We start from the raw sequence: 22,939 nt of genomic DNA, 5'->3' as shown, positions 1-22,939 counted from the left end.
TGTTTTTAGTGGGTAATGCACTGCCATCAGCCGAGTCCCACATAACCCGGCGACGCGGGTTGTCGGGTATGCGTAATACATTTTCCCCTACTCGCGAAAAAAGAGGTTCCCAAATTATGAATGATTGAATAATGAATTAACAATATAAGAGAAATTTTTAGGCTTATTAGATGTATTAGCAACAGTGAGAGTGGATTGTAAGATTAGTAATTAGGATAGCTATTATGAAACTATTTACTCACATATATTAGATGAATAATTGTATACACTTATAGTCATCCCATACGTACAATTGCGTTACCCAATCTATAGAATCAATAATTGATTAGATTGTACATTTTAATTGAGGTAGTTACATAGTCATTATATTTATAATTTAAAATTATAAGTAGATAGATATTTTGTAGGATTTTTAGTAAAAAAAGCAACTATTTATGTTTGATTGGCGACCTTATATTAACTTTATATAGGTTGACGAATAATATAATGAGATAGTATGATGATTTTCATATATAGCATGACTTGAAGTTGATAGTATTTTTAATTTTAAATTATTAATAGAGAACTTTGGCTAAGTATTGATGGATCGAGCTCAATGTAAATAGGATCGATGGTTAGTACTTGATGTTTTATATAGAGTGCAGAGATTTTAATAATAGGAAGTCGGATCGTTGGTGAGAGTGCCTATATATAGTATTTGATGATAAGTATGGATAAAATAGTAAGATAGTTGGAATCAAATATGTGGTTTAGTGATTCATATAGCAGAGTGAAATTAATAATATAAGAGATAAAATTGTTTAGGCTTATTAGATTTATTAGCAACAGTAAGAGTGGATTGTAAGATTAGTAATTAGGTTACATATTATGAAGCTATTTACTTATTACTATATTGGATGAATAATTGTATACACTAACAGTCATTCCGAACGTACAGTCCAAACGGACGTTGACTCTTCCTTAACGCACGAAAGGTAACGATAAATAAACTCCGGGCAAAATAAAGTTTTCTTTAAAATAACTGTACCCTTATTAACGGACTTGGCATGGGATATAGTGCGAGTATACCTCATATCAACCAAAAAAGGCCAAGCATTTCTGGCACCAGTATTTGAACATCCAATATTTTTTACACAACAATATACATACATGAACGTTGATAATGAATACCTCGATCATAATTCTAATATAAAAATAGGAATTACAATGTGCAAACAAACTCAAGCGACACATGACAAGAAATCTATCCACGACTGTTTGTGAGAAATAATAAACTTTAACAAAAGAATAAACATTTGTAAATTTGCCGTTTATAAAATCGAAGATATAACTTTCATTCCATTAACAGCTGAAAACCAATATATAGCTATGCCAAAAGATGAAATTGAAATACACGTGCTTTGTGATAATACTCAGAAACAAATTAAAATAGGAAGACCTTCCATAATTCAGTCACCTGATGAACAATGTAATATGCATAATATTCAACGATAGTATAAAGAAGATAGGACAATGCAAAGTCAATATAACATTTGAATATAAGCTCAAAACGACTCCCTTTGAAAATGATACAAGAATAGATCATTTGTTAGACAAAATCGAAAGAACACCTAGAATTTCTAGTAACATGCCAGAATATCAGAATAACTTAGACCAAATATCCGACAAAATCAGTTTTACTAACCAATAGTCTCTTAAATCATGGGGACCCTCATTTTTACAAATAGTCGGTTATGTTGCAGGTGTCTATTGAAATGTTTACCTATAAAACTATGTATTCATTTATTATGTTGTAAAACTAAGAATAACATCCAAAGTATTGCGACAAATCTAACACCTCTAAAGATATATACAGAAATACTGCAAAACACTTTAGCCATCCACCACTTGGACGAAGAAGATGAAACAGAACACTTGGAACAAATTCAGATGATCACCTACCAAAGTGCGATTCCACAAATCCATAATGAAGAAACGTTGAGATTTTGGAGAACCAAAATCATTCTAAGAAAGGGGGAATGTGACGGTCACCACACCTCCAATGACGTCATCCAGATAGCCATTATCAGCTTTTGCACACGGCACCCACAACTTTCAATATCGCCCTTTAGCACCAATACTTTTAGGATATAAAAGCCGAACATCTACCCAGAAAGCGCAGTCTTGACAAATCTTGTCGACCCTCGGTCATGCTTCGGAGTTATACGCTAACGTTACATATTGTAAATCTATTGTATTCTTATACTTGATCAATAAATATTGTAAAAGAAAATATAAGAGTTGGGGATCCTCCTCATCTCATCTTTTTTTTATTTTCTTCTCACGAATATTACGTGATAGAAGCATAGTCGAGAAGCAAGAAAGTCAGTGGTAATCGAGGATTGTTGATTATTAAATAAATTATGTTGTTGAACACCGCCGAGTATTTCTTGGGCACCTTACACCAAACACCACCTCATGTATATTATACAAGTCAAATGACACGAGTCTGAATTAAAATAATAAATTCAAGAATCCAAATAACAAACAGTTTTGTAGCGACACCCGAAACGGAGATAACTTATCTCAAGCGCTCATGTTGACGTGCGCATCAATACAGAGAATGAAAGTAACACGAGAAGTTAAATTAATTATAACAAATGAATATCCATGACGTATTTCGATGACTTTGCAAGAATAATTACAATAATGAAATTTTTTTTACTTACATAAAACGTCAGGACATCGATGCATCATGGCACGCACCTGAAACATACCAATAATTAATAAATGATTAATAGTCACAAATTAGAACATTAATAACGAACAACGATAAATAATAATAAAACACTAACATTTAAACAATATTAAAACCCACAATGTTTATTAAAAGAACATGTTGTAAAACGTGTGGTAGTTTAATGACGAGATTACTCGATATTGAAACCGTCAAATATATTTTAAAGTAATTATAAATACAGAGAAAACCGTAGATTGCTCGATACTGGTCGTTAAAAGAATGTTCGCTAAGACGCTCGATACTAATTCGCTAATACTGTGTGTAACTCGCTAAAGAGATCGCACGTGACTGAGACTGATAAAACTGGTCACCTTACGATCGCGTACGTTTATATATGCTGGTCAAGGGGGTACCGGTAAATTTCCATTCGCGTTTGTTAGACGGTTCCACGAAGCGGCGACATTGTTTTTGCCCGAAGTTTACTTATTCTTACAGTATGTCCTAATGTTGTTGATACTCCGAGGCAAGATCACACGTGGCTCGATTTGTCCTCTAGCTCATATACCGCTACACATTGATGGGCCTGTCAGCACTTAGGCTTTCTCGCGACATTGTTTATGGTTCACCTGATATCTCTTAGGCCATTCGTCTACGATACTACACTCTTCGCCAAAAAGATAGCCCAGATGTGCTATCTTTAATTTCTCAATGACGCGTGTAAAATTTGTCGTCTGAAACGTATAATATCGAAACATTATGAACTCAGAATATGCGACTTGCTGGAAATAAGTCACAATGTTGTTAATGAAGAAAAACTGTTTCATATTAAGGTCGAAATGATAGCCCACTCTGTTATGATGTTTAGAAATTGCTCAGTACTTCATAATCTATCAAATGAATCTAAATATAACAGTTAGAATATTGTGGAGGTATGATTGGTCGTGCGATTTTAAATGACATGATAACTGTTAAAATCATCGAGTGTATTTTGAAATAATAAATAGATACGAAGGATGTTCGTTAAGACGCTCGATACTAACAGATTCGCTAAAACTGTGTATAACTTGCTAATAATATCGCACGCGACTGAGACTGATGAAAATTGGTCACCTTACGATCGCGTTTGTTTATTTATGCTGGTCGAGGGGGTACCGGTAAATTTCCATTCGCCTTTGTTAGACGGTTCCACGAAGCGGCGACATTGTTTTTGCCCGAAGTTTACTTATTCTTACAGTATGTCCTAATGTTGTTGATACTCCGAGGCAAGATCACACGTGGCTCGATTCGTCCTCTAGCTCATATACCGCTACACATTGATGGGCTTGTCAGCACTTAGGCTTTCTCGCGACATTGTTTATGGTTCACCTGATATCTCTTAGGCCATTCGTCTACGATACTACACTCTTCGCCAAAAAGATAGCCCAGATGTGCTATCTTTAATTTCTCAATGACGCGTGTAAAATTTGTCGTCTGAAACGTATAATATCGAAACATTATGAACTCAGAATATGCGACTTGCTGGAAATAAGTCACAATGTTGTTAATGAAGAAAAACTGTTTCATATTAAGGTCGAAATGATAGCCCACTCTGTTATGATGTTTAGAAATTGCTCAGTACTTCATAATCTATCAAATGAATCTAAATATAACAGTTAGAATATTGTGGAGGTATGATTGGTCGTGCGATTTTAAATGACATGATAACTGTTAAAATCATCGAGTGTATTTTGAAATAATAAATAGATACGAAGGATGTTCGTTAAGACGCTCGATACTAACAGATTCGCTAAAACTGTGTATAACTTGCTAATAATATCGCACGCGACTGAGACTGATGAAAATTGGTCACCTTACGATCGCGTTTGTTTATTTATGCTGGTCGAGGGGGTACCGGTAAATTTCCATTCGCCTTTGTTAGACGGTCCCACAAAGCGGCGACATTGTTTTTGCCCGAAGTTTACATATTCTTACAGTATTTCCTAACGTTATTGATACTCCGAGGTAAGACCACACGTGGCTCGATTTGTCCTCTAGCTCGTGTGTCGCTACAATATTATATAGATTTGTAAGTATGGGATGCGGAAAAAATTAAACAAGTCTGAAAAAAAGCAAATTCTTGAACTAAAACAGCAACAATTTTTAGTAGCAAAAATATCGAAAGTAATAAGAAGAAGTCGAAAAGTAATGCACAATTAATGCACTGCAACTGCAATTAATGCTAACAAAAGTAATGCACTGGTCGGTCGCCATCGTTATCCGATCGTGATAAGCGAGCAATTTTGCGTGTAGCAAGTTGGAAGTCGCAGTTAACAACGAGGCAAGTAATGAAAAAATCTAGTGTTAGTGCCAGTGTTTCAAGTGTTCGTCGAATTCTACTATACTGCAAAGATGTTAAGAGGCTAAAATTGGAAAAGAGACCTTCGTTAACAACGAAATACAAAATAGAACGTTTACGCGTTGCAAAAGAAAGAATGCATTGGAAAAGGAATGAAGAAGGGTACTATTTTCAGGCGAAAAATATTCAACTTGGATGGTCCTGATGGGTTCCAATATTATTTTCATGACATAAGAAAAGAGACAATGTCGGCAATTCGAAGACAAATGGGAGGAGGCAGCGTGATGGTTTGGGCCGGCTTTGGTTATTTCGGCAAGACATGTATCATGTTCATCGATGGGAGAATGAATAGTGGCCGGTACATAAATTTAATCAACGAACAAATAAATAATCGTGCAGAACGCGTTTCTGGACCTGATTACATCTTTCAACAAGATAATGCACCTGTACACACATCAGGATTGGTCCAATCATACTTTCATGCAAATATATCTGTTTTGTCGTGGCTAGCACCCCGGACCTTAATATTATTAAAAATTGCTGGGCAGAACTTGTTCACGGCGTATACGCGAATGGAAAGCAGTGACAATACGTACAAGAATTAAAAAATGCAATTGTACGCGAATGGGATACATTGAGTCAAAATTATATTCAGAAACTACATAAATCGATAGCAAATCGTACAATAGAAGTAATAGAAAATTAAGGGGGATGTACTCATTTTTTTTTTTTGTTACACACTAAATCTCATAATATTTTTAATTATTTTCAACGAACCGCATATCCTAAGCTTATAATCTTTTGATACTATACGTTACAGACGAAAAACATTACACGCGTCATTGAGAAATTGAAGATAGCTCACATGGGCTATCTCTTTGACGAGGAATGTACCTATATGAAAACCTATAGCACGGTACGGAAAACAATTTTAGTCCCTCCAGCCAAATCCATATTCAACGTAAAACAATTCCATAAACATTCCGTATACATTTTCCATCTGCATTTTTCGTCCGAAATATTGAAATGTTCATGAATGAAACAAAAGTTTGCCTGAGCGACCTTAAAGCTCGCGTTATATCTGGCACCCTGCGCGCGAGTTAAATATACACGCGCGTATCAGACGCTCAAGAATGTCACACGCTCAGAAGCAGTAATACGGTAGACGAAACATCTTGCAAGCCACAACTATCGAAACAATAACCATATAGTAACGGAATAGCCGCCTCTGATATACACCCGACGATAACCCCTCCAGAGGGACTAAAACCCCAGTATAAAAACCCTCCAAAATAAGCTCGTCCCAGCCTGTTAAAACATTTTGAATCAGTCTGTTATCACTTTGAATCATTCTGTTGTAACACTTTGAACAAACACTCTGTTGGATTTGCATAATAAATTCTATTATCATATACGCAGTTCAATTTCTTCACCTTATTCGTAAAACGTTTAAACTGCGACGCGAGGAGATCACCGGCGATCTATCGGTTTCGTGATTTCTTGTGTCTCCGACGTGACATCCTCCTCTTTTTTTCAGCCGCTCATTCTGGACCATCGATCACCTCTCCTCCACCAACTTCGTAGTGTTCAACGAACGGCTACGACCCGCAGGTGAATTCTGCGGGACGACCATTATGAATTCAGCAATCACAATGTAATACACACTGAATTAACATAAATCACAATTCACTCGAACCACGTTATATAAAACCTAGTTACACTAATACGTAAAGTACGTGACTGTTATAAGGATAGAGACAGGTAAAGATATGTTGACTGATGAGAGTTTGTAGTTTTTTCTGTCTAGGTGTTCTCGTATTATTACGGAGGAAAGGGAAGTGTGGGTGTGTCCCTTTGAACTAACTACGCGGATAAGTTGTTCACACTTTACTTTAGGAAAGTGACGGTAACGATCCGCGATGCCAATTGGTCCAAGTTAATAAATGAAGATAGGAGGAGGAAACCTTCTACCAACGTGGCGTAGGTGACATTGTTTATGAGAAAAACCAGCATTTCCGTTAGCCAAATATTCGGTTTTTCCCAATAGGTAAATACCCGCTTTCTCCGTGTTTGTAAGAGCTTGCAGTATACCTAAGGACTGTTTTAAATACCAGCTATAAACCGAAAATACTTGCAGGATTAAAGGTTCCTGCAAGCTAATAAGATTCGGTTTATGGTGGGGCCTTGATTTATAGAGGGTCTGTCTAAGGGGGCTTGGGCCTTGACGGTCACACAATCAAGGACGTCGCACGGACCATTTCACGCGACGTAACATCCTCCCCCCGTTGAGAGGACCCCGATCATAACTCTATAAATATGGGTTAGACTTCACTATCCCTGATTGACCGGACTCATCTGGATCTGATTGACATGGTAGGGGGACCAGTCGTTTGACGCCGCGATCCGGGAGGCTCGATTATGTCTGCACAGTAGCTGTTCGTATTATAAGGGCCATTGAATTGATGGAACGTTGTCCTCCGGAGGATGACGATTGTGCCTTCTTGGATGTTGTGTCCGCCCTTGTTCCACTTGCTGCAGTTTATCAGTTCATTGAGATATTCCTTATGCCGGCGGTTCCAAAAATGTTGTTTGATTTGTTGGATATGCTGTCATCTGGAGAGCCAATTGGATGGAGTGTCCCTGAAATCTCGCTCCCGCAAACTCCTTAAGGAATCGCCAATGAGGAAATGGGCCGGAGTGAGGACGAGGAGATTTTTGAGATCCGTGGATATGAGAGTGAGTGGTCAGGAGTTGAGAACTGATTCGATTTCGATGATGAGTGTGTTAAATTGTTCGAAGGTAAGTAATTCGTTGCCGACGACGCGTCTAAAGTGGTGTTTGTGTTTCGTGTGTGAGATCGCCACATTGAGTTCAATGTGCACCGCCTTGACTGCCAGGCATACGAAGATCACTACGTATACCTTGACCTTAATGTAAAATGGAGCACAATAATCGACACCGACGTTTGTGAATGGTCGTGACTCCGTTACTCGAGCCTCCGGCAAATTACCCATGATGTAGTCTACTGGTGGTAGATGAGCACGACAGCAACGGACGCAACTTTTAATCGTACGCCATACTTGACTTCGGCCATCGATGGCCCAGTATTGTTGTCTCACTGCGTAAGGAGTAGCCTGTGTCCCTGAATGCATACTGACCTTATGCTCGTGATCTATTATTCGTGATGTAACCGGAGATTTAGGCAATATGATCGGATGTTTGTATGATTTGGGCGAAGGCCATCGGCTCTTGACTCAGTCGGCCCCCGACGGGCAACATTCCTTCCTTGTCAATGAAAGGGTTGAGTCGTTGGAGTTTCCTATTGACTGGCATGTTTCGATCTTTCCGGAGTGTTGCTTTCTCTTCAGAAAAGAGACTGGATTGGAATAGTTTAATGAGTTTGTCGTGGGAAACACTTAGTTCCTCTGTGGTTAGTGGTGACGACCGGTTTTGTTTATGTTTCCACCGAAGACAGCGAGCAGTAATTCGGATTAATTTAGGCCAAGATGAAAATCTGTCTAGGAGACTAAGGTCGACAGAAGTTGTGGCTAGAAAAATCACTGTTTTGTGCTCTGGTATGTTGGCCAAAGGTGTTGGACATAGGCCAACACTCTTCAGATTGCTGCAGCCACTGTAGTCCAGTTTGCCAAATGTTCGGCTGCAGAAAATCTTCGGGTGATTGTCCTCGAAAAAATTAGGTCCGCAGGATTATCATTGGTGGGGCATGACGCCAATCGGTGTAGCTAGTCTTATTTTGAATTTTTGCTGCACGATTTGCAACGAACGTTTTGAGTGTGTGTGGTGACGAATTGAGCCAATGAAGAACAATACTGGAATCCGTCCAATAAACTGTCCGATTTATTTTGACCGGTACTCCGGTCCGGTTATTTTGACTGACTCCACTCAGTTCAAGTCGTGGAATGGTTTGCGATTTGAGTGGAGCTACCTTTGATTTCGCCGTGAGTAGTCGTGTCTGGATGTTTCCGTCAGAATTGAATGTACGTAGATAAACACAGGTTCCGTACGCCCTTTCGCTGACGTCGCAAAAGCCGTGGAGCTCAATCTCAATGGCTGATTTTATTATTGTTTTGCGAGGAAACCGAATATCATTAAGTAATGGCAATTTGGCACAATATTGGTTCCACTCGGAATGCAAGTTTCCCGGGAGGGACTCACCCCAGTCGACTTTCAACGACCAGATTCGTTGAAGTATGATCTTTGCTCTAACAATCCCTGATGCGAGCAATCCTAGAGGATCATAGATTCTGGCGATCACGGAACTGATGGATCGCTTTGTCACACGAGAGGTGTGGGCGTTGGCTTCGACCGAGTAAAGTATTGCATCATCATGGGAATCCCAAAAAATGCCGAGAGTTTTTAGAGCTTGCGACTCATCCAATTGTAATCTTCGATTACTGTCCTTTTCGGGTAGCCCTCGAGGTATGTCCTCATCGTTAGAAGCCCATTCTCGGACGTTTAAGCCGACCGATCGGAGAAGTTGAGTAAGTTCTTGTACCTCTTCCTTCGTATCAGCTCCGGTGAGGGCGTCATTGACATAGAAGTCGCGCTGTAAAACCGATGACGCTCGCGGGAATCGGTGTCCCTCGTTGTCTGACAACTGTTTTCGGCACCGTAGGGCTAAGTATGGGGCTGCTTATAGTCTGAACGTCACGGTGTTGAGTTAATATGTTTCTTCTCCCCGTTGGAATTACGCCATAGAAGTAGTTAATATTTCCAGTCTTCTGGGCGTACTAGGATTTGTCGATACATCTTCTCAATATCGCCCGTTAGGACAAATTGATGTGAGCGGAATCTCATTAGAATGTCGAATAGATCCTCTTGTAACTTCGATCCTGTATGAAGAGTATCGTAGAGATACTCCGGTGGTGCTGGGTGCGGATCCGCCGAACACAACCTTAAGTTTGGTAATATCGCTTGATTCCTTGATCACGCCGTGATGCGGTAAATAATACCAGTTGCTTGAGGGGTGATCAGTCGTGATCTTCGTCATGTGACCCAAGTCTAAATATTCTTGACTCACCGTGCTATACGCGGTTTCAAATTGTTTGTCGCGTTGGAATCGGCGATGAAGAGAGGCGAGCCTGCTCACTGCAACGGACTTCGACGTCCCAAGTGTGGGACGCTTCTCGTTGAATGGCAGGGCGACGATGTATCGCCCTTCCTTGGTGCGTTGGTCATGGTTTCGGAAATGCTCCTCACATAGTTGTTCCAATGTCGAGAGATGTATGGTAGGCGGTCTCTCGACGATTTCCCAAAAGCGGGCGAGATCCGTTTGTATATCTGTCGTGATTGCGTGGAATGAATGTATAGTCGATTGAGCGGCTGGGCTCCCCCCGCTGACACAACCGAATCGAATCTTGTGCGAGCACAACTCGGTATCATTAGAATACATTATCTTGATCTACCCGACGCATAATGAGGCTAAGGTTGGTCCTGAGCTCATTGGGCTTGGCCTGTGAAATGCTGGATCGGCTAATCGTAGATTCCTGGGTACTTGTATGGTTGAACGATCGATTGGTTGATCTCGGACCAATGGTAACATGGTCGGTATTATTAAAAATGTCACTGTACGTTTATATGTGCCCTCCATGGAAGTAGGGGTGACTGTGATGTGGCGCTTCGCGGTAGTGATTAAGTTATTGAGAGCGCCGATTGGGACCGCACTTCTCCTTTGCCTTATGCCGAGGGAGTTTGCGAACTTTTCGTTCATCAAGTTCATACGAGACCCAGTGTCTAGGAAAGCTCTGACTCGTATTGGTTGTGCTCTATTATATAAAATATTGATCTGTGCTGTGACCAACAGATCATAATGCAGTGTGACGTTTGGAGAGGTATTTACAACTCGGTCCTTTTTTTGTCTTCGGTTTAGCTAGTCAACTTTTCCCCGATTGGGGTTTGGACGAGGAGTTTTGGTCGGTGCATTTGGTCCGTGATGACTGAGATTCATATTGAGGAGTTTTCCGACTCCTTGGAGATGACGGAGGAGATTTTCGCGAAGGTTCTGTGGTACATCTCGAACGATGTGAAGAATGCGGTATCAGCGATCCAGGTGATGATCGTCTGTGAGGGGATGGGTCGTTCGACGGCCGACCGCTTGACAACCGACCGCTCGACGACTGTCCGCTCGACGATCGACCGCTCGATACACGGGAACTGACATTGGTATGTTCCCGATGTAAATATACGTGGTGTCGGTGTACACATATGTGACACAAAACAGCTGAACATTAGGTAAGAGAGTGTGCTCTGCCTAGGCAATTTGTGCAGAGTGATGCCCTTTTTACAAGTTCAAAGCGTTTGGTTGCCGATTTGGCTTTGAAGGCCTTGCAATGCTTGATTTCGTGGGGTCCTTGGCATGTCGAACACACCAACGTCCTGTTTGTTGTGGTGAATGTTTGCCCTCGCGGTAAGTGTTTTCGGTGACGGGGAGATTGGTAGGATGCCTTTTGGTTTTATTCGATTTCGATCGGAGGTCATCACCGTTAGCCCGGGTTTGAAGAAACTCCATCAAATGTGCGTATGATGGTATTCTTTTATTAGGCAACGTGCGCTGTCATGGACGAAGGTAGTTTCGATGAAAGCAACTCGATGAGTATTATGTTTAAGGTAATAGGCTCGCCCAATTTCTCTAGCGCTTTAAGACTCACCTTGAGCTGTTTCAAGCAAGTCTTCTACGGCTTTTGGTGTTCCCTCCGTTATTTTAGGATAGTTTCGTAGCAACTCCCAGTGCAGCATACAGATTCGACGGTGACAGTCAAATTTTTCTTTCAGCACGTTAAGAGCGATCGAGTAATTGGAATCTGTGACTTCCAATGCCGGAATGCTACGTGCGGCCCTTCCAGTTACGGATGCTCGAAGATTGGAACTTTTGGACCGATGTTAGATTCACATTGCGGTCAACTGTAGACACGAATGTGTCGTAAAAATATTCCCATTCTTCGATGAAGCCGTCAAGCTTAGTCAAGGGCATCTCCGGTAACTTAATCGATATCGGTTCGAGCTCATTGCTGGAATCGCGTTTTTTGAGTATCGACTGGGTTGATGGTTGTAGTTAGTCAAGGAGTTTTAGTATTCGTGTGTCAACGTTGTTATATTCTTGCGCTAAAGATACTACACGCCCAGCTTCTTCCTGGTCTAACGCTGCAAATTCGTCTTGGACCGCGATTATTTTCATCGATTTGCGGCAAGATATTAGGTAGTTCTTGCTTAGCCGTCCTCTTGATATTCGTCGTGTTGATACTTCGTGATTGTCAATCGACCGATTAAAGCGCTTCGTCTCCGCCGCAATGTACTGACCTGTTCAGCGTGGGCCATGTTTTAGTTTAATAGATTGAACGAGCTTATCTTGAAGAACTGGACGTTGGTCCGGGAATCGGTTGCCACTCGTCATTGTGCGGCGTGGGATCGAGTATATGCTTAGCGAGGAAGGAGTTCCTTTCCGATGGCTGCTCGTGTGGTGATTAAGTCGATAAAATGTTGATATCACGTGACACTGTATGGTCACTGGCAAGTGCACTTTTCAATGGCACGTGATCCAGCTCGAAGGAACATGTATTTTCGATCTGTCGCGGGGAGATGCGATCGCGAGGAAGCGCCTCAACGGGAGTCGTAAATTCTCGTTACGATTATGAGAATCGACACCACGAACAGATCGATCCTCTTATTTCTTGTGGGATAATAGGGGTGATTGATGTGGTATAACACTGCGATCAACAAGGTTATAAAATTCATATTTCCAATAACATAATACAGTAAATAGTTACACCGTTACATATGATATAAATATCGTAGACGATACATTGAAGTATGAAACTCTTATAGATGATCACAATGTTCTTTCGTAGCAGACCAAGGCTCTTACAGTTGAATATAAGACGAAGGTGACCTTCTTGACGTAGCAGAAGTAGCAATTGAATAGACTGATGTTCCGCTCTCATGCAATTACGAAGGAAAGCTCGGTGTGAGTGTGGTTTTTTGAACGAAGAAAGCGGATTCGTTGCTCACACTTTTCGTTAGTAAGGTGAGGGCAACGATCTGCGATGTCCATTGGTTCTAGTCAATGTTAATGAGTGATGAGAGGGGAAGGAAACCTCCTATCAATGTTGATAGTCGGTGTCATTGTTTAAGGGAAAAACCGGATTTTTCGTTAGATAAATATCCGCTTTTTCCGTTACGTCACTACCCGCTTGCTTACGTCACTACCCGCTTAAACCGTAATTTTTAAGAGCGCATAATAAACCCAAGGACTTTTCTAAAAACCAGCCATAAACCGAAAACATTTCTAGGATTAGAAAATCCTTCAGGACAAGTATATTAACTGGAAAACATATGTTAAAACAATGAAGTTAAAAAGTTAAAGTTTTATGGTGAGTCCATAGCTTTATTGAGGGTCGGAATGACGGTACGTGGACTGTTGGCTGTGAAGCAACGCGGGATGGAGTGCAGATGTCTTACGCGACATAACAGATAGAACGTACAGGTCAACCCGAAACTCCGGAAACGTAATTGCATTGTACCAATATAATCAATCGAAAGTTAAGCTATTTTAAACCTAAATTTCTGTATTCAGCACATAAATCTAGCTTATCTACCAAACCACGATAACCTAAACTATCCTTCTCGTAGCCCGAAAGTATCGGCAAACTTGCTATTGTTATTAGGCTCTCGAAACATATCATGAGATCGAGCCGACGTAATTTTCACGACACGTCGAGTAGATACGTCGCTCTTATCACGCATCTACTTTCGAAATAGCTATTTCCTTCTCGTTAAACAGCACCCCCTCTTTATTGTCTAACCAGCCTCCTGGAGTCCCTATTTTCTTGAACTACTAGGATCTCAATTTTTCCGCCACGATCCGAGATATCGCAGCTTCACGTACAGAATCTGTAATTTTTTTGAAATCAAAATAATCCATAGGGCCGGCTATTGGCCCCTTCTTCGTGTCCTTTAGATTTTAATGGCATAGATAATCTTTCATTATGTTTGAAAACTGAGAAAGAGGAAGATCGATATCGAAACACTGTTTTTGTTTTTATTAAAAATTTTTACTTTTGGTATTTACCTTCATTCCTTCGTAACATCAATTTCTCAATTATCTTCAAAACTGGATCAACAAATACGAGGCAGAAAAAGAAGCGAATCATTATATAGCAGCTCCTAAAGCTGGGGAGGCGAGGGAAGAAATCAAGTCCAATTCCACGTTCACCGTCTCCGTTTCCGTAGAGATCAAAGGTCGAGATGTTTCGCGCGCTCGCGGCAAAATGAACGTCACGATGCTCAAACTTCTGTTCCTTTCACCAACTACAAAGGGTGTCAGACAGGATGGGAGGGAAAAAGGGAGGGGTTGAAACTGTGTCGTAACGAACCGAGCCGGCTGTTAATCGCTCGCACGTTTTTTTCTACCCGATTTCGAAGGTTCTAAAAGAAACTAAGCGATTGCATCGCTCTCTAAGTTCCACGAACCGCGAACATAGGACCAAATAGTATTGCAATGACTGTAGTGGGGTCTAACAAGGAGAACGTGAACAGGGGCGGTTCTAGCGGCTTCTTTAACCGTTTCCCCTTTCTCATGCAAATTTTAGTGAAATTATCGTGCACTCGAGACTCTTCCCTTTGAGATAGGCGATCCTATTCAGGGACTACTGGAAAAACATTCGAGTGCCCATTGTACGAGTACGTCCGTCTGTTCAGGATGCTTTACCCCGTTGATGCACACCCCCTACACTGCTTCGCAACCTGGTAAATATCCGGGTAAAATTAATCACTCCAAGTATCGTGTTAATAGAGGATGTATGACTTTAATAAGATTTCAGATGAATTTTATTCTATGTACTTCTGATGCCAAATGAAAATTCGTATGTATTTGCTAAATTCGTGCATGTCGTTCTTTATGATAGTTGATTTTGTTCGATTAGAGAGTCGATATTAAAAATTAATCCGAACTTAATATTTCTAATCTTCCTTTTTACAGCCAAATTGCTCGAGACTCGCCGAATTTAAAGCGACAACACACAATGAACCACATATGTTAACCATGATGTGTTATAGAATAAATTTATAAAATCTACTATTCTGTGACTAAAGCTAACCTGCTTTGTTGTTAGATAAACAATCCTATCGATGACTTATTTTATCTCACTTAAAGCACTCCTGAAACAATGCACGTCTAAACTTCATGGTTGCGACACATGATTCTTTACAGCCTTTAATTAAATTTGTCAAATAGTTTCGTGTTTAATAACAGAATTAACGAATATATAGTACATCTATTTCTATTTTCATTGATAAATTACATAATTCTACCTTTTTCATTTTTTTCAAAATAATAAAGCAAAATCTCTAGATATTCATCGAGTGAGTTCATGGTGGTGCTAGGCGTCGAGCAGACGTAGAGAGGACGGAGCCGTGAGCGTAACCGAAATTTCCGGAAAACTGGAGAATTGAGGCAAGGAAAGGAACCAGAGTAAAGGATTAGTGCCTGTGAAAGTAAAGCAGGTGCAGAAATCAATGAAATCTGGTTTGGAAATTATCTGAAAGATAATTCGAGCCAATCCTACGCGGAGGTGTTGACTGCGGCCAGGGACAGCGTCTTCCTAGCTGAAGTCGGCATCAACACGATGAGGATGCGGAAGACCATCACAGGAGGCGTCATCCTGGAGGTCCCCGAGGATCAGGAGAGGGAGAAGGCCGCAGCGCTCGCAGCACGCCTGACACAGGCTTTGGATCCGAGCAAGGTCCGCGTAGCGACACCCTTCCGAGCCGCGAAAGCAATGGTGTCCATGATAGACATATCGGCCACCAAAGAGGAAATCCAGAACACCCTGGCGAAGGAGAGCGGTTGCAAGCCGGAGGACGTCCGACTGGGAGAAATCCGCCCGCCCGAAACGGCCTTGGATCTGTGTGGATACGAGGCCCGGCCAGTGCAGTGTGGAAACTGGCTCAGGCTGGCAAGGTCGCCATAGGTTGGTCCACAGCGAAGGTCGAAGCCATCGAGCGAAGACCTTTACAGTGTTACAGGTGCCTGGAGACGGGACACATAAGAAAGTCCTGCACAGCCAAGGAGGACAAGCGGCACCCATGCTTCAGATGCGGCAAACCAGTGCACCAAGCGAAAGCATGCACTGCCGCAAGCCCGAAATGCCTGCTCTGCGAGGCGCTTGGAGCACCATCTGTGCACAGGATGGGTGGACCGGCCTGCGCCCCCCCCCCCCCCCCCCGAAGAAAGGAACAAAAGGAGCCACCCGCAGATCCACAGTTGCAGGCGGCAACGAGAAAGGCTCCCCGTCGCAAGGCGACCCTAAGCCTCCGAACAAAGAAGTTGGCACGGAGGAAGCCAGAGAAGTGACGACACTTGGGACTGAAAATGCGCATCCTCCAGACTAACCTGGGAAAGTCAAGGCGAGCGCAAGACCTGCTCTACCAAACCATTCGGGAGAGCACAGTCACCCTAGCGGTGGTGGCAGAACCATACAGAGTTCTGGATGCTCCGGAAGGGGCGGGAGATACGGACGAAATGGTTGCTGTCATCTGGACATCAACGCCGTGGGCGTTCGCCCACGGAGCCTTGCTGAAACGCGGCAACGGATACGTCGCGGTCGAGTGGGCAGGGTTGGTGGTGGTGGGTGTACACACGTGTAACCTTACAGCGGATGGGCTGCGTTCGAGGGATTCTTGGACGGGGTTGGCGACTGCGGCAGGCGACGACTTCCCCGGCAAGTGCTCGTCCTGGGAGACTTCAACGCGCACTCCACGGAATGGGGTAACGTCAAGACCAACGCGCGCGGCCGCGCGCTGTCAAACTGGGCCGCGGGACTTGGACTCCTGCTGGTGAACAGGGGCTCGACCAGTACCTGCGTGGCGTGGTGCGGGAGCTCCATCGTCGACATCACATGGGCCTCCCCCGATGCATTCAGGCGGAACGCAGGCTGGAGAGTAGGCGAAGGGGTCGAGACACTTTCGGACCACCTCTACATACTCATGGAGGTGGACACACCTGGACTTGGAACGGCGACTGCAGGCGACGGTCGCGGCCGGCCAGAAAAGGACGCGCGCGCCCACCGCCAAGATGGAAGGTAAAGGAGATGAACGGAGATCTACTCCGGGCGGCTGCTATAGCAACAGCATGGATCTGGGAGGCCTCGACAACGACGACCGAAACAGACGTGGAAGAGGAGGCCGAAAACCTTCGCCGGGCCATTACAGCAATCTGCGACGCATTTATGCCACGTGCCACACCAGGTACGGTGCAAAGCAGAGCAGTCTACTGGTGGAACCCTGACATCGCGGAGCTGAGGACGAGATGCGTCCGGGCCCGAAGACAGTATCTAAGGGCCCGCCGCTGGCGACGACGCGACGAAGAAGAAGTCTCCTTGCGCTACCGGGCGTACCGCGTGCTACGGCGCTCGCTGCAAAAGGAGATTAAAAACGCGAAGGACCGTGCCTGGTCCAAATTGGTCGAAACAGTCGAGTCTGACCCATGGGGAAGGCCATACAGGATGGTGACGCGAAAACTTCCCGCAAAAGTACCCCTGGCAACGGGAGAGATGGAACCTGCGCTGCTGCTGCGGATCATCGTGACGCTCTTCCACACGCAAGAAGACAGTGCGGCAGAACGGTCGCGGGAAACGACATGAGGTTGGAATGGAGGGACGACTGGGAAGTCAAGAAAGACGAGATATGGGAGGCGACCAGAAGAATGGCCTCCCGCGACGTGGCGCCAGGCACGGACGGAATCTCGGGACGGATCTGGGGGGGGGGGGAGTGATGGGTGTCATGGCCCGCAGACTTCGGCGCCTCTACACAAGATGTCTAAGAGAGGATGTCTACCCCCGGGCATGGCGGACGGCGAGACTGGTCTTGTTCCGCAAAGAGAGCCGACCGACGACCTCGCCGTCAGCGTACCGGCCGATATACCTGCTAGACGAGGTCGGCAAACTACTCGAGAGGATAGTCGCCACCCGCTTGCAGCGACACATAACGAGTCAGGTGTCAGGGTGGCACGAAAGCCAGTACGGCTTCCGGAAGGTACGCTCGACGATCGACGCGGTCAGACGCGTGCAGACACTTGCAGAGGACATGGTTTCCCGGAACGGCGTGGCGCTGACGGTTTCTTTGGACATCGTCAACGCGTTTAACTCCATGCAATGGGACAGAATAGTGACGGCCCTGGAGCACTTCGAGGTTCCCAGCTACCTCGTCCGGCTGATCCGAGCCGACCTCGACGACAGGTGGATATGTTACGCCAGCAAGGAAGGGGAGGAAAGGCGACCCGTCGAGCGCGGTGTCCCGCAGGGTTCGGTGTTGGGACCGATCCTGTGGAACGTTGCGTATGACGAGGTACTGCGATGCCCACTGTCCCCAGACGCGGTCATGGTGTGCTATGCGGACGACACCCTGGTCCTGGTCGGGGGTCGTGGCTGGCACGAGACGCTGCGTATCGGCGAAATCGCAACGGCCTGCGCGACCCGTGCTATGCGCGGACTGGGCCTGAGGGTCTCCCCTGCGAAATCGGAGGCCATCTGGTTCTACGATAAGAAGAGGCGAGGGACCCCGCCGCTCGGTCTATGCATAAACATGGCAGGCGAAACCGTCCGGGTGGGGTCGCAGATGAAATATCTGTGTCTCATCATCGACAGCCAGTGAACGTTCGAGCCACATTTCGACTCCCTGATTCCGAAAGTGTCGGAGGCTGCTAATGCCTTGTGCGGCCTGTTACCGAACATCGGCGGGGCGGGAGACGCGGTGCGTTACGAGGGTGTCGTTCGGTCCCGAGTGATGTACGGGGCCCCGGTTTGGGCAGACGATTTGATGGCGAGACGTCGCAGCATCCTGCTCCTGAGTAGGCTGCACAGGGTAACTGCCATCAGAATCATTAGGGGATACCGGACGGTGTCCCACGCGTCGGCGACCACTCTAGCCGCATCTCCACCGTGGGAGCTCCGGGCGCTGGCGCTCAAAAGGAGATACACCCACCGAAGAGTCTGGCACCTGGGAGAGGACCTGACAGAGCAGGCGGCTCCAAACGACCCAGGAACCGCCGAGGAGGACACGTGGGACCTGTGGCGATCCCAGCTGATCAACGAGGGAGGCGCGATCCAGGCGCGGAGGCGGTCCTCCCAAATTGGGAGGCATGGAGAAGCCGCCACGGCCTCCCGCTCTCATTCAGGATGACCCAGGTGCTCACCGGACACGGCGTGTTCGGCGAATTCCTGAGGAAAATCGGAGAGACGACAGACATCTGCCACTACTGCGGAGAGGGCAGGGACACAGCGCAGCACACCCTGGAGCTCTGCCCGGCGTGGGAACTGCCCCGCTACATTCTTCGGCACGCCATATGAGAAACGGTGACTTCCTCAGCGATTGTAGAAGCGATATTGAGAGGGTCACAGGAATACGAGGCTGCCCGCCTCTTCTGCGAGCGAGTTATGCTTGCGAAGGAGCAAGCGGAAAGGGAGAGAAAGAAAAACTCTCACCCTTGCAGGATAAGACGATGGAGAAGGATGTCAGTCAGACGACCTAGAGACGCCCCATCGCTGTCCCAACGGACCACAACTAGAAGGAGTGACAGCGCTAGGGGCAATGACCCCCCCCCTTAACGCCAATTCAATAGCCGGGAGGTATTAGGACTGGCTCGAACAAGAGGATGCGAGAAGGGGATGCAACGGAAGTTAATTCATAAGAGGTTCCTGGAGCACCACTGTCACACGCGTAGGATGGTCATCGTGGAGTTTTAGTCGGTAGGAGTTCGACACTACTCTGCTGTTACGCGAGTACTGCAGCAGCGGAGTGTCCATGAGGATTTGTCCACGTAAAAAAAAAAAAAAATGAAAAAAAAGATATTCATCGAGTATTCCACTAATTGCATTAACCTCTTCTGGAATTTTTAGAGACTCGGTGCGATAGTAATACACGTAACCGGCAATTTAAAACAGTTCACTATGCATTATGCGATTGGATTTACGATTTCCGATTTCCGATTTCAAAACGCATATGCTTAATGAAACAGTGGAGCAGAAAGCATTCATTTACAGTTTCCTACCAAGTACTCGCGTTTGCTTGAAAAGATGGAATCCTAGACAATGATTAAAGTAAAGATACGATTCAACGGGAAACCAGCAATGCGCCATTAGCACTGATAACATTACAGAATGCATTATCCATTAAAGCTTTATGTATCAAAAAAGTCTTCAATTGTGATGGAATTCATTTTATATATTGCATATTTTGTCAATGGAATAATTTAACGTAGATTTTAAAGAATTCTGTTCTAGTGCGAATTCTGATGGCGAGTTTAGAAAATATCTGTAGAATTGAATAAATAAAAACATAGTCCCAGAATCGTCAATTTCATTAAAAATTTTACCTAATAAATTAGTACAAAAATCTGAGCAAACCAATAATCAGATTACCCGCTGCTAAATCTATCAACATTCTATTCCTCAGAAGTTCTCCCAGAAAAATTTAAGTACGCGTATCGTATATTTTTAAAACCTATCACATCATTAACCGCGTCTCGCCGCTAACAGAATCTCCAGTACCACTATTCGCCAATTTTCACTAGCCCTTTTATTGTCCTAACTTGAAAGCGTACCATATAAATGCCAGAAAGTATATCTCCACGTCCCGTAACCGGAGGCTTTTCATTTTCCAGCATTGTTGAATTTCGCGCTGTACACCTGGGAAAGGGGCGATAATACACGTGCGCGAGCCCACTACGATTAATCATTCTGTTTTTCGATGCTGCCTCTCCCGAACTCGAGCTACCTCGTTTTTTTTCGTTTTCGGCCAGTTATCACGGAGGAGTCAGAGGTAATTGTTCGCTCACAGTACGAATAACAAGGGCGTCAAAAGCCGGACGAGCCAGCAGATTCGTTAGGCAAGTATTTAACGAAAAACGACGCGGCGTTTCGCCGAGCTGTCTCCACCCTTTCACGTCCGGCTAGTTTTTGTTTTAACCTGTTACGTTCATCCCTTTCTCCGACGATACATACAAACACCTGTCTTTTAACTTTTACTATCTGTTATATACATCGGCCGAAAACAGAACTACTACTACTACTACAAATACTAAAAGCGAGCGTAGTGGCAAAGTAGTAACAAGAATGACTTCCCGTGCTCTGGATAGTCCAGAGGATGGGGAGTCATTGGTACTTATCCTCTTCTATGGCAGTTTGCCGGGCCTCTTCGGCTCGTAACCTCTTCTTTCTTCGGGCGCAATGCCCGCTGAAACTTACATCTAAGCTCGAGACTTTCAAAATTTCAAACCAAGAAATAAAGTATAAAGGTGAAATAAAAACATAAATCGCGGAAGCTGATCCAAGTGCACATGGATGAACAACGATCATATAGCGTTCGCTGTCTGTTCGCATATGCATGCTCGAGCAATATTAACGTTCGTTTCGAAAACCACTCGCGATCACGACCGCGAAATTAAAAAAATCGACGGGCAAAGCCAGAGACGATGACATGTTCCATTCGTACCAGCTTTACCGTCGATTGTTCAAATGAAATTCCCTGAAACAGGTTGGTCACTCGAAAACACGTCTACCCGACCAGAGGTCCATCTCCACGGTTCTCACACATAACACCCGGGCGCAAGAGCCTACACTAGAGAGAACGTTCCGGGACGTCTCCGACACCCGAGCTGAACACACAGTATGCACACTCTAAGATACGTACCTTTTTCCTGAAATCGACTGACGAAGGCTAGTAACCATTGCGTAAAACGTGATAAAACACGTCTAAGGAAATGATATCGTTAAAATAAATATAAGTATACTTGGAATTATAATTGTAATTTACAGCAATATTAACAGCGTGGTTACACTTAATCGTGTAGCTGATATTACCACGAATTGCGATTGTATTGATACATAATTTGAATTAATATATGTCTCCACATTTTTCGTATCTTAAGTTGTAGCGAATGAGAAAAACGACGCAATTCCACAACCTAATTACACACACGATACTCCTACACATGTTCAGCAGCTGAGAAATTTTTGCATTAATTATAGTCATCGTGCCCAATGTCTTTTTCCGATTTAAGTAGCACCTAGGCACGTGAACGAGATCCTGACAATGGGCACGGAAATTGTTAAATCTGGAAATCTAAATCTAAAAACATGATTAGTTTGTCTCATTTGTATTTAACGAACTAACGTTCTTTGATTTTACATTTTATTACTTCGTTTCGGATTATAATAACTCTGCTTTACTAATTTAATAAATTACTGAAATTTTAATATTATCAAAAAAGTAGCATTAATAAAAACACTAAGACTCGATGAAATGGAATAATTGTCTCTAAATGTATTACCAAGATAGAAATAATCTCCGGCAATCTCTTCGTCAAAGCACATCTCCGAAAATGCAGAAACAGTGTTCAAGGTCATTGCTTTGTTTCAAAAATCTGCATGTCGCGAAGTTTCTTCTTGCACATAACATTTCACACATTCTTGTACGGAAAAGAAATGAATTTTAATTCATATTTTAAATTCTACCTACTGTTACGTCGGGCGACCCTCTACCTAGACCAGGCCATACACCGCGGGCCAGACGGGAACCAGATGTCCGCTCATCCCTAGTGCGTACCCTCAATAGTCTTAAGGACCCATCATAAATCCCAGTAATTTGCTAGCGAAGGTCCTTCAGACTGAACAAATATCTTTTTTCTGAATCACTTTCTAAAGACTATTGTCTACTACAGCTTGACAAGGGAACGTCAGTTTTTCTCACGTACGATGCTTCCTACTACCAACTTTCTATCGAGGACGGCTAAGACCTTCCTAGTTCACCAACCTTCGTTTATCCAATCAGAAGCAATGTATACTGCCCTCACTTTCCTGACCAAAAATGTCATA

At 43.9% G+C, this 22,939-nt stretch overlaps 1 long non-coding RNA gene across 3 annotated transcripts in view; it reads right to left on the bottom strand.

Moving 5' to 3' along the window:
- LOC138183817 (uncharacterized) overlaps window positions 1-22,939 on the bottom strand; it is a 97,943-nt gene that overhangs the window by 69,813 nt on the left and 5,191 nt on the right. The window contains exons 4-5 of one of the 3 annotated variants that reach the window (XR_011174167.1): window positions 21,756-21,817; window positions 4,451-4,764 (exon numbers count right to left, since the gene is read on the bottom strand). The exons of 1 other annotated variant lie outside the window; for it this stretch is intronic. This is a non-coding gene — a long non-coding RNA (uncharacterized LOC138183817). Of the gene's footprint in view, window positions 1-4,450; window positions 4,765-21,755; window positions 21,818-22,939 lie in introns of those variants that run through there. One more of the 3 variants, XR_011174168.1, reaches the window with a different exon arrangement.

The sequence above is a fragment of the Bombus flavifrons genome, chromosome 10 (genome assembly GCF_040668555.2).
Source record: "Bombus flavifrons isolate JBK064 chromosome 10, iyBomFlav1_principal, whole genome shotgun sequence".
Taxonomy (NCBI): Eukaryota; Metazoa; Arthropoda; class Insecta; order Hymenoptera; family Apidae; genus Bombus; species Bombus flavifrons.
Note: the sequence above shows the minus strand (reverse complement) of the source record. Positions and strands in the feature narration are given on the sequence as shown.